We start from the raw sequence: 10,204 nt of genomic DNA on the forward strand, positions 1-10,204 counted from the left end.
TTCCACTAATATAGAGAGCCAGGAAAAAAGCTCATGAAGAAGTCTAAGTTTACCTGAAAATCAAGCCAAACAAGTTTTTCTCTCCCCTCCTTCTGTGTGCTTCTGTAATGGAACTAGTTTGAATGTGGAGGTATCAAATTCATAGCAGTTTAAATGTTAAATGTGGACTGAAAAAGCAGAGCTTTTTAAAAGATTTCATTGAACGTTGTTTTTCCTTGCGCAGCCTCCCCGCTTGTGCAAATTGCACGTAAGCCTTTTTACAAGCGGTCTATTCATAGTGACACTGGCTACTAGATCTCCCTCTGCTCACAAAGTTGTTGGTCCAGCCCCAGTCTCTCGGCTTCATTAAAGGGTTTGTGTTTGGTGGACACGCTGTGGGCTCCTTTCATCTCTCAGCCTCCGTTCAGGCTATTTTTAAACATTAGGTTCAAGTGCTGCGCCTGGGCAGAGCTGCCACCGGATAGCTGTGCCCTGAGTGTTTACAGAGACCTGCTCAGCTGAGAGCCAGAATCAATCCAGCTCAAGAAATCCGTCCAGGTAGATTAAGAAAAACTCACCCAAATAAACAGAACCAAACGGCGAGTGCTGCACCGACTGACGGAAAGCCTCGGGACAGACGGGCGAAAGCCAGACTCCTGCCTGCTCCCTGGTCGCGGCATGGGGAGCTTTGGTGAGCAGAGATTTTGCTGTATCTATGTTCCAGGGCTTGTTTTGTGGCACTTGACGGGTTTTTATATCATTTGTCCTGGTTTGTGTAGCAGGTTAGTGCAGCATTCCCTTCTGCTCGTTCCCTGGGAGCTCCAGGTCCTCGCTGGGGGAGAAGGGACCAGAAACTTCCCTTCCTTTCTCCCTTCTCAATTTCAAACCTCCCTTTAGAGAACGGGGACACAGGCATCGTACTCTGTGCTTCTGCCAGGCTGAAGACAGTTCTGCCTGCAGCCAGGAAAAGCGGCATTACTTCGTCCGTGCCTCTCTGAACTGAAGCACAGCCTGGTCCCTCCCAGCAGACGGGAGACCGCTCTTCCCCGGCTCTGCTCCCTGAAGGCGCTTTTGCTGGGTTCTGGCCCTGCTTTCGCACACGCAGCTACGTCAGGCTCTGTGCCAGTTGCTTTTTTGCCTGTGGCTCTCTGGAGCAAAGACAAGACACGTGCCACCCGTGCCAGGAGCACAGGTTGAGGTTTTCCAGGCGAGGTGCTGGGTCCAGCCAGGCTGCAGGGCCGGCTGAGCCTCGGGCTGCTCCCGAGGTTTCCCTGGGGCTAGAGAGATCTGGAAAGCGCTCTGTGCCTGTATGCAAGTCAAATAACTCCAGGAGTAAAACAAATGGTCACTTAAGTCAGTGGATTATGAGCTAGTACCCACATTTCAAATCTCTTTTTCTCTGCACTATAAAGGCAAGTGATAACCGCTCCCAAATTGCATTTTAAAATTTTCTGAAAAACTGTCCCAAGAATCTCCATTGCTGTCACTGTTTGAGGCAGCCTTTGAAATCTGGCAAGGAAAAACCCCCTCTAAGCTAGATAAACTCTTTCTTTGTAAAGACTTAGCCAGTTTTTCAAGTCCTGAAACCTGCTATTTATCATCCCATACACCAAAACGGAGTGGAGAAAACAATATACTTGCTGGTGCAAAATTGTGCAGATAACTGAAACAGTGGCATTTCTCAGCTTTGGAGTGCTCTGTTTGTAGTCTAAATTGATACCACCACTCTCTCCACACGTCTGAGGTTAAGACACTAGGTAGGAAGCAAATTCTAAATGACAGTGTGGGAAATTGTTTTTATTTGTAGAAGCAACTCGTACGAGCCAAAGAAACGGTCTCAAAACTTTGTCTGCGTCAATGCTGCCAAGGCAGTTCTGCAAAACACAATTATTTTTTACATTAAAACCTTCCTCATCCTTTACTGAGGAGTTCCTACCATAACTGAAACTCCTACATAGGCTTTGTAAATCTGATAGTCATGGCTCAAAACACTTAAATTTTTCAGTGTAAGGTGTACGGAGAACTGTTGATTTGAATCATAAACAGCACAAATAGCTTCCAGTTGTCCTCATCCTGCGTGCCTAACCCACGGACGTTGGTGTAGATAAAGTTATACAATCCACTGGCGGGGCTGAGCGACACACAGCAAGCAAGGACGCCTTTGGGAGTTATCACGAGTTTTGTGAACACAGATGTCCACCTGTGAACGACAAGATTCAGGATCTAGTCGTGGTGGCTCCAGGATACGGTCTTTCTCCAAAGCTTTCCCTCACAACATAACTAACACATAAATCAAAATGAATCACAAAAAATATTTAAGAATCTCACAAGATACGATACACACCTTTAGAGTCAGGCTTTCCCTTATTTTCTGTAAGCAAACATACGCTGCACATTTCAGAAAAGTTGATATAAAATATCCAGTCACTTCTTTCAGGATCCCCTGGCATCTTGAACAGCCTGTATTAAGATTTCTGTAAGTCCTTTTCTGGGGGCTGACTACGGGGAGCTGTCTGGATGTGTAAAACACTGCTTGTAAGTGTTCCCCCCAGTAGATTTGGTAGAAACAGTAAATTGGGATTCCTTGCCAGATCCTGCCCCAGCCTGCTGCAGGCGTGCAGGAGGGCTGCGCTGCCCCGGGCGGTGGAAAAGCCTCGCAGTATGCCCAGCTATCCACTGCAGGTCAGATGACAGACCGCCTAGTTAAACATGGCAATGACGTCTTGATTAGAAAAAAGAAAACATCAATAAATATTAGAGACCAGCAGCTGGTAAATCTATACATAGGAAAACAAATAACCATGAGCTTTGATTGTTCAAGTTCACAGCAGAGATTACTTACCTTGGCAGATACATATTCAAGACATACGGCTTGTAATTCCTTAGCTAGTGCTAAGCAAAACCATGTGTTCTTCTAAAACAAGGGGAAAGTTTAACTCCAACACTGCGCGAAGACAGAGCTACGGTCATAACTTGTGCTTGTAGCAAAACTAAACTGAAAAGGGCCAAGCAAAAGGGTCCCAGAGAGGGGAAGAGCAAAGACTGAGCAGCAGCTTGGAAGAGAAACAAAAGGTGGGTTACAGCCCTCGCCAGGGATGGAGAGAATGCGTCCGCTTGACCACAGATATGCCCAATGGCAATGTGGAGTGAAAAATAGGGTATATAATCATGAGCTTCTCTAGTCATGAGAAGTTATGGTGCTTCCCATGACTTCAGGTGCAGCAGTATCTCAAAAAATGAAGCAGGGGTCATTTCAGCAGCTCCTTTCCCCTTCTCTCCTTAGGAAGCGAGCCACAGCCGCAGGGCTGGCTGCGTACTCCCCTTCTCCGCTGGTAGCTGTGCTGTAGCATCATGTTTAACAAACTGAAAGCTCTGTTGCCTATAAAGGGGTCCGAGGATGAGAAATATAGGACTTTAAAGTCAGCTTGCTCTCATATGACTCTCATGCAACCCAAACCAACTGCAGTGGTAGCGAGCTGAGCCCATGCACTGGGTAAGTTTTTCCTTCCATCAGATGGCTTTATTAAGATTTTTCCTCCCTCCTTCTCCAGATAAAGGACCATTATTAAAAATGGTTGTAAAGCTGCTGCAACCACTGCTTATCGCCCCAAAAGGCCTCGATTCTGGTTCATTTCCCATGGATGGTATTTTGTTGGTGCTGCTGAAAGCTTAGACTGAACCGTCATTTGGCGACACTATCCTCGGTCAAAGATAATGCAGTCAAAAAATAAATAAAAGCACATAAAAAAGAAAGAGATTGGGAAACACGAGCAGCGCATTGAACCCTGGGCTGTGCTCACCACGAGCAGCCTCTGCTCTGCCTTGGCAGCAGCTCCCCGAGTGCGGGCACGGTATCAGAGGCAGCAGCTGCCAGAGGGACGTGCAAAGTGGTCCTGTGATTAAAGATGCATCCGTCATCGTTATAAATTAGCAGAAGCCAAGTTTAAGTGTAAAGAGCCAACAAGAAGAAGAAGGGGAAAAAAAAAAGGCTACAGTCTTCTATCACTCACATTGCAAACAGATGTCCCACCAATACTGGAGCAGGGCACCTCAGCCAAAGAGGTGAAATCATACTTCTCAAGGGATGTTTAGAAATAAGTAATTTGCTCCAAGGTGAAGCTGAAGCGGAGGACCACGTGCTTGGCAGTTGAGGGCAGCGTGTACCAAAAGGCTGTGTTCAGACAGGGGAGCGATGAGGAATTTGGAATCAGTTCGGCAGGATTTGGAAGATGGTAGGAGAGGTGGTTGGGGAAAGCTAAAGAAAACAGAGAGGGAAAAAAGTTTACAGAAGAGGTGTAACAATGACTTGACAGAGAAGGAAGAGTCTCTGGCAACTATTTCTGGTCAGAAAAATGTTAGTAGGATCAAAGAGGTGCTTAGGGAGGCTCTGCTTCTTTTCAAACTGCTTTGAATGAACTACACTCGGCGAAAGTGATAGTGGTAAACTCTTTAAACACAGTAATGTACCCGTGCTATTTAAAGATGTGTCTGCATTAGGATAAACATAGTGTCCGCTAGTAATGGTCCGAGAAGTCGCTTCAAATTCACGTGAGAATATATATCACAAGCTCCAGCAGAGCCCAGCCACGCCACTGCCGCAGCGAGAGCTCCCAAAGCAAAACTTCCCTGAGCCGCTGCAGAAAACTGCAACGGCAACGGCTGGAGATGGAGCTTTGTCTGAAACCGGTACTGAGGAAACGCTTCCCACCGCTCCGGTCCCACTGTCCTGCACACTGCCTCTCAGAGGAGACATAACGCGGAGACCCAGGCCACGCGTGATCGTTAAAGTTTTGTAGGAGATGGGGTGACAACCCCAAGGACCTGGACAAATTCCAGGCTATTTAATTGCTTTCTGCCTCCCTGAATTCCTCCGGCGCTTCCCTTTGGGCGTGCTGTTTTCTGCTTCCTGTCCTGAATCACGGCACGGTGCAGCTGGAGCTGGATCCCCCCAGGCACGGAGCTGAGAGCCTGCTAGAAGGTGCTGGCTTGATTGAAAACTCATTGTTTTCCAGTCCTGCGAGGAAACTGCATCTGCAGCTCCTTCAGAAGAGCTGCCTCTCCCCAGGGCTGGGGTCTGCCTTGCAGCTCTGCTCCTTGCAGCCCAGCTCACCGCTGCACAGCGAAAGCAGCTTCACTGAAAGCAGGGAAATCGCGCACACCAAGCCCACAGAAAAGGGAGGAGGATTAGGCCTTTTATCTTCCACATGATGATAGTCCGCAATGAAACGGGTAGGGCGATGCGCATGCAGAGGTGACCGATGAGGAAAGGACTGTCCTGTGCTGAAGGATATGTGGAGGCTGGCAGGGCTGCTGCTGCCGGGCCAGGGTGACACTGCTGGTGGCACAGCCTCTCCTTCCAGCCTTTGCCGTGGACAGCATGCCATAGCAGCAGCAACGCGCTCCTCAGCCTCCCCCAGCCTTGCAGGCAGAGCTGCACAGCCGCAGCTCACGTGCCAGCAGCCAAATCCCTGAACAGGCAGAGCTGCACCGACAGGCCAGAGCTCAAACAGGGCGATTTGCAGGAGAGGAGAGGTCCCTCTGCCAGAGGAGCGGGGAGAGCCCGTGGCACGCCGTGCTCACTGCGGGTCAACGCATCTCGGTGGCCTCGACATGCCGTCCTACTCTGAACGTACGTTGCAGTCAACCTGGGTACCGCGGCCTCTCATAGCCCACTGAGCGCTCGGCTCTCTGATGTTCCCAGCCCTCCCTAGGACAGGCAGCGCAGAGTCAGGCCCAGGAGCCTGGAACTGGGCCATTTGGAAACTTTTTGGTTGCACAAAGTTAATAAAAGCCATTTCCAACAAATACAGAATAGCTCCATCAAAGCCTTAGAAAACCCGCCGGCCATGGCTGCATCACTCCCTAGCTGAAATCGATGAGAATCTTCCCAACTTTCTTTTTGCTGAACATCACGTCTGTGGCTCTGTCAGAGGCAGCAATGGGGACAGGATGGGTGAAATAATCCTCAAGCCCACAGCACTGCACCCAAGGGCAGCGGGTGCTGGCGCAGCTTGGGCAGCAGCTGCTCAGGTGCTATTATAAACAAAAAAGCATCCCATCTTTCCCTATTTCACAGCCAGTTTGCTTGGGAGGAGTCCGTGATGATTACTCATTAGTGAAATGACATTGTGAGAAACAAGAGACTACTTAGCAACCAGCAGGAAAGACTTTTAATCAGACTGTGTAAAACTATAGGGGTTTGTTTGTTTTGGCCTATTCACTTCAGTCAATAACACTCCTCATTAAATGTTAAGTAAAATCCTTCCTTTAAGTAAATCTTCTCCCACAGGAGAAGGATGGTAAAGGAGGGAAGACATGAACCCAGGAGTAAATCCTGTATTTTGCTCCAAGTCACGGGAAATACGTTTGTCCTTCCCTGTTCACTTAGCGATGATAAAATAGGAAGTCCATGAATTATGGGTGAGGGTCTCACGTTTCATGGAGCCGTGCTCTAGAGCAGCGCGACCGGGGCTGCAGTGCCTCGCGCTCCTGCGGGAGCTGAGCTGGCGGCAGTGGCGTTGGTCACCGGGAAGGCATCAGACACGGGGAATTTTACAAGATGAAAATCTCCACATTGGTGCAAACCGTCAGGATATCATTTGGATGAGAATGCTATTTGAATTTTGAATCTGAGAAATTCCACATGAAACGGCTTTCGGACAAAGGAGAAAAAAACCTGCAAATTCAAATCCAGATACTTCTCAGTCTTCCCAAGTTTTATGTGTGAACCCTGTTGTTGTGGTACCAGGCAATGCATAAAACCAGAAGGGAAGGGATCATCTGCATATGGTTAAATCTCAGAAGAGCAGCTGGTTTCACAAGGGCTCTGGCACTTTGGCAACTAAATCCCAGGCACTGAATTACAAGAAAACTTTAGTGAAAATGCTGAGCATCTTATGGAAGGAGGCACGCAGGCTGGTGTGAACCTTGTCCTGATGCAGACCCAGTGGGGCACCAGCTCTGCTGAGGGAACAAATTAGCTGACAATTAGCCCCGGTAACAAATACAGAGCACCAGCCTCTGCTGTGCAGCAACCTGTGCACAGGGTGCATTCAGCGAAGCAAGGACTCGGTGCCCCGAGAGCAGATGGAAGAGCGCGTGAGATGGCCACAGTGATGGGAAGCAATGGGCAGGGGATGAGGACATGGTGCCGCAGGCAGGTGGGTAAGTTCAGGCCAGGGAGGGAGGAGAGCATGAGAGCAAAAACCTCTCCTAGATTTGAAGAGTTGCACCAGGAACTGATCAAACCCAGAGAGAGCCCTGGGAGAGCCCATGGCAGAGATGGGCAGTTTGAAAACTCAGCTTGGAAGGTCATCATGAGTCAACAGAGAAAAGGTTAAAGAAAAAAAGTCATTGCCCTGTTGGTGTTGCTTTCCTCTGTAAAAACAATGCTTTAAAAAGTGCTTCTTCCCCTCTGATAACAAAGGGAAACGTTATACAAGGATTTCTACTCTTATCTAGGGAGCCCCTAGACAGGGTGGCCTTTCCCCTGGCATGGCAAGCTGCCTCTCCAACTCCTCCTCCTTCAGGAGTAAAAACATCTTTAGAAAAGCAGCTTTTATTCAGTATATCTTCTGTATTTATTTGTCTTGGTGGTCTTTTTTCGACCTGATGGCACTGCAGAAACACCCATCTCCTCTAAAAGGACCACTGGGTCTCAGTCACTTGGGCACCAGGTCTTTCCATGTGATGAGCAGCCGAGAGCTGCAAACATATCTCAGAAAGTCATTATTATTGGAACAAATTCTCCACTTTGTGCTGAAGTGGCCCATGGCAGCCTTGTACCAGAAACTGAAATATTCATCACGACAGGCATCCCGAGGCACTTCTGTTGCTGTATCCTCAGACCTCAGAGCGTGGCAGGGGCTAGGACGTGACATCTGCGTTCTACGTACCACAACCTGTTGGCAACAGCCAAGTGGTGTCCAGGTGTCGCACCCTGAGCCTCTCTGCAGCCCGCCTTGGGCACTCCAAGGAAGCCAACAGAGACCATCTGTTGTTATCTGCTGACAGCACCCCTCTGTATTTTAAATCATAGCACTGGTGATACCGTTTTCAAGGTGGCTCGGGCTGAGATGCATGCCCTGAGCTCCCCATGTCTGTGGGAAAGTTCAGTTCAAAACTCTGTAGTTTCAACTCATGCGTATTTCTGAACCTCACAAGCTGCACGGCTTGTCCTGTATCAGTGACACACTGATAAGCTAAGCCCTGACCGACACACCACTGGTATATGTAATTAGATATTTGCCATTTGCCTGGTGGAAGCTATCAGAGGAGTGTGCCTGGCCCATTAATAACTTCTCTCCAGGTCACTCCATGAAAAACTGGTTGAATTCACTTTCTAGAGGACATCTGGCGACGTGCAGCATGCAGTACACCTTCCGACAGCCACGCTTCTTCAGCGTTAGCCTGGGCATGAATTTTGGGTTGTGAACTAGAAGCTTTGGGATTAATTTGTAACTTCAGGCTGGACTTCCAGTGGATGCCAAGTGTCTGCTACAGGCTATTGTGGTCCTGGAGAGTCGGTAGGAAGAAGGTCAGGTCCTGGTGCACCAGGAGGGGTTTGTGAGAGCTCCCTGATGGGCACTTTGGAGGCCTTTTGGGGCCATCTGCAAGGAAACATTTCATTGCAGGCTTCCAAGGACATACATGTGCTCTCAGACGGGAGCTGGGTCCTGTCCCTCTGTACATGAAGCTTTTCGATCAAATGGAGGAGGGATCTTCTCTCCCATCAGGGAAACCCTGATATGCTCAACTTGCACTAAATTACTGCAAGTTGCCTTTACTTTAAAATAAAAGGAAATTGGCCAATGCCTATATTTGCATACCTGATGTTTATTTTATGTTGCTTTAGCACAGACGCAAATAGCAGTTCATAGGCTTATGGAGTGAAATACAACGGTCCAGGACAAAGTGGAGAGAAACAAGAAACCCTGGAGAGAGCCTGGAATAGGCAATTCCTGCACTAGGTCAAACAGTCAAACATTAAAGAAATATCTTTTTCCTATCATTTCTGGGTTAGGTGGACTGCAAGCAGGACAGGACGTGAGAATCACAGAGCACAGCAGAGAAAAAGTTTCTGTATTCTCTTTAAGCTGATGTAAAATAGAGACTTGACCAGCATAATTCCTGCACATTGAGCTCATTTGGAGGAAAAAAACACCCCCACCCCAAATGCAAAAATAACGTCCTGAGACAGAAGAGGATGAAAGAATGTAATGGAAAATAAGCCTCTCAAGTTTAAACCTAAGAGACCGGCCTCGTCTCCATGAGGAGGGAGGATCCCAAGGTACAGACCTTCCCCAAATAAGACAGTCACTGGCTGGATGCTGCTGCCTCCCCACGTTTGCTCACAAGCTGAGAGAGACTGTTTGCTCCTGCTCAGTACGCGGTCATAACTGCTTTATTGCAGACGCTGCTGAACCAAGGCAGCAAGTTTCAGCTGGAAATATAGTCTATTTCCAAAATGAAACTCAGGCTCCATTTTATTTTTACATTTATATATTGGCAACACATTTAGGCCTTGGTATCTGTATCAGAATCTTTCCTCCTTACTGCTCTTTTACACGTAGCATCCTACTTTCATTAGGAACACAGGCATTTTTTTGGAGTCTCTGGTAGAAGAAACCTTAAGAAAGCCTTTTGTCGGTAGAAAAAGGCTTCAGAAAAAAAACGCATAACCCTAGGGCATTAAATACGTGCTTTTCTCCTCTCAGAAACCACTTTTCCATCAGAAAAACAAACAAATTAGTACCAAAATAGCCTCCATGAGTCACAAAAAAATTATCAAAACTATCAGACAAGGGCATTACCAACACAGCTAGTAGCATATTCCCTGGAATATCCATTGTGGAGAACCTTTCAGAGCATGAACAATCAAAACCAGAACAGACAGCCTTGAATGATGCTTTGTAAAAAGCTTAATTGCAATCAGATTGACGCGATGCCAAAGTCCTATCAACAATAGGCTGGTAGAGAGCAGGAGTTAAGTGGTGGTGCAACACGAATAATACCGCTTTGATTTGCATAACACTGTCCGACTGTAAGTTTGTGCAACAGAAAAGCACACGGCTTGGCAAGATTAGCTCCGTTAATACGCTTTGCTAACACAGTCCCTAGGAGAGAAGTACAGTGCGAAGGTTTGGAGCTCGGCGTGCGGCAGAGCCCTGCGCAACAGCACAGACCTCGCTGCGGAGCCGGGCATTAGTCATGCTCAAAACAGTCT

The sequence above is a fragment of the Ciconia boyciana genome, chromosome 12 (assembly GCF_034638445.1).
Source record: "Ciconia boyciana chromosome 12, ASM3463844v1, whole genome shotgun sequence".
Taxonomy (NCBI): domain Eukaryota; kingdom Metazoa; phylum Chordata; class Aves; order Ciconiiformes; family Ciconiidae; genus Ciconia; species Ciconia boyciana.